Source organism: Sinocyclocheilus grahami, unplaced genomic scaffold, assembly GCF_001515645.1.
Source record: "Sinocyclocheilus grahami isolate Dianchi unplaced genomic scaffold, SAMN03320097.WGS_v1.1 scaffold717.1, whole genome shotgun sequence".
Taxonomy (NCBI): Eukaryota; Metazoa; Chordata; class Actinopteri; order Cypriniformes; family Cyprinidae; genus Sinocyclocheilus; species Sinocyclocheilus grahami.
The window spans coordinates 411,991-414,579 of NW_015505896.1; positions in this window are offsets into that span (position 1 = coordinate 411,991).

The following is a 2,589-nucleotide window of genomic DNA, read 5'->3' on the forward strand; positions in this document are numbered from 1 at the left end:
GCTCTTACAGTGGAAACATACTCTACAAGTGTGCCTTTCTTCAACTACGGACACATTTACCGTAAGCATTTAGCAGATGCTTTTATCCAAAGTGCATTCAAGTTATACACTTTATTAGTCCATGAATCAAACCATGACTTTGCTCTACTTTTTGAGCTACAAGAAAGCATTTTATGTCACATAGATTGATTTTTATTCCAAGGATACAGATGATATGAAATAAATAAAAAATATTGCCCCTAATTAAGTTTTTGTCATCAAAAGTTAGTGAACTTGTACTTGAATACAGTGGAGACCACAATTTCAGTGAAGAACTTATGTTGAAATGAACTTGATATGAAGAAATATGGGGCATGTTAAAGTGTGATAGTGAATGAATTATATGAAGAAAAATAAAGGTAAAATCACTTTTAAATGTTTTTAGCAAAACAAATTAAAAAAGTGCATCATTTTCAATCAAGCTGTAAGTTTGCACAATTATGTGAGTGTGAAAATATGTTTTAATTGTTTGCATTTAGGATAAAATACTAGAATAAAATAATGGCTATTATAAAATACTACCATGATGCATAAATACTTGCTATGAAATTAGCCTTAGCAAGACAAATAAGTCAAACAAATGTAATTTCCACCACAGAAATGTGGTGATTTGTGTTAATGACATTAAAGGGGAGATATTGGACACTGTTACTAGACAGCTTAAATAAACTAATGAGCTTAGAAAAAAGCTCATAGTTTTGTTGTGCAATCACAGTCACTTGACTGCTGATCAAAACATTTATTCACAGACCTACAAGCTCCAAGACTAGCAGATGACAGATGTAGTGATAAAGCAGTCAAATAAAAAAATACTAGACATTAAATTTGCTTGACATTGTTGTTCAAATGACTTTTGGACTTTTTTATTGGAATATTCATATTTGATTTGGGAGTGAGTGAATTCTTTAGTACAGACTGAACTCTAGATCCAACTGTTTATCAAAGCAATAAACATATCGCATTCAGTTGTCTGTGCATAACAATACTCAAGAGCCAATCCGTCACCATTTTATGACAGCAAAATCAGCACGTCTGCAAACACCCACCCACCCCACTCCGCAGGACTTTTTAAAACAAAGGGACGCCCATGGTTTCCAGCCTTCTGCTTTGCACAGGAAGCTGTCACCGGCTGAGGCTAATGGAGCGTGAGGACGGAGACGGCTTCACGGCCGACACATAGAGCCGTGTGTGGGCTCACATGCTGTGCAGAAACAGAGAGCGAGAGAAACAGGTGCACTGTGGTCATGTTCAAATGTGGAGATAATCATGGAATATGATGTGAAATGCAGTTTTCGTTGAATGTGAGATGTGTGCGGTGTGCTTTACAGAGCATCAGTTACATTTACAGCAACTCCAGCCAACAGTAAATGAAAACATACACACTATGAACACATTATGTATGAACAAATACTGCAGCTGCTGTCTGTCTAAAAAAAAAAAACTAAAGAGGAGGAAATTGATCTTCAAACTTTCCATTAAAATCAGCAGGTGGACAATTTTAGTTTTTGTTGAAGCACGAGAAAGAAAATTACACTGCCAATCCAAGGAGAAACATCTGAAAAATCTGCCAATCCATTGAATGCAACGGGGATGGTAGACAGACGAGGGTTCTTGTTATGCAAACAAAATCCAAGAAATTGTTTTCAACACATTTACGCACATCTTACTATCAAATGGCCAATCAGAACTTTCTCTCCAAAGACTCTTGCTTTTCAGATGTCTCTCCTTCAGTTCCTCCAAGAGTCATCTGAGCTACACTAACCACATTCATTTCAAAGCTCATTTTGCAAAATATTTTAGTTCTACTTTTATTTCTTTTAAAGGAATAGTTCACCCAACAATCAGAAAAGTTGCTGAGAAAGTACACCCTCAGGCCATCCAAGATGTAGAAGAATTTGTTTCTTCATGGGAACAGATTTGGAGAAATGTAGCATTGCATCACTTGGGATCCTCTGCAGTGAATGGGTGCCGTCAGAATGAGAGTCCAAACAGCTGGTAAAACTTAACAATAACCCACAAGTAATCCACACCAGTCCATCAGTTAACATCGTCTGAAGTGAATGATTATTTGATTCTTATAAACACAACTTTTAAGGTATTTAACTGCTGCTTCTGACCAAAACATGAGTTAATAATTCATAATAATGCTTTATCCAGTAAAAAGTCCATACGCTGTTGTCCTCTCACATCAAAATCCACCAACATATTTGTTAAGAACTGTTTTGGACAGTTTTTGCTTCGAACCAATGGTTGATCTGTGTGTATTTCTCCCCTAATTTTTTTTTTTTAATGGAGAAAGCAATGCTATGGATTATGGCCATATTTTAGCAGGAATCAACAGCTAAGACATCTTAATGATGGATTTGTTTCTTACAAACACGCAGCTTTTTGCTTTACAAGATGTTAATCGATGGACTGGAGTGGTATGGACTACTGTGATGTGTTTATCAGCTGTTTGGACTTTCATTCTGACGGCACCCATTCACTGCAGAGTATCCATTGGTGAGCAAGTGATGCAATGCTACATTTCTCCAAATCTGTTCCCATGAA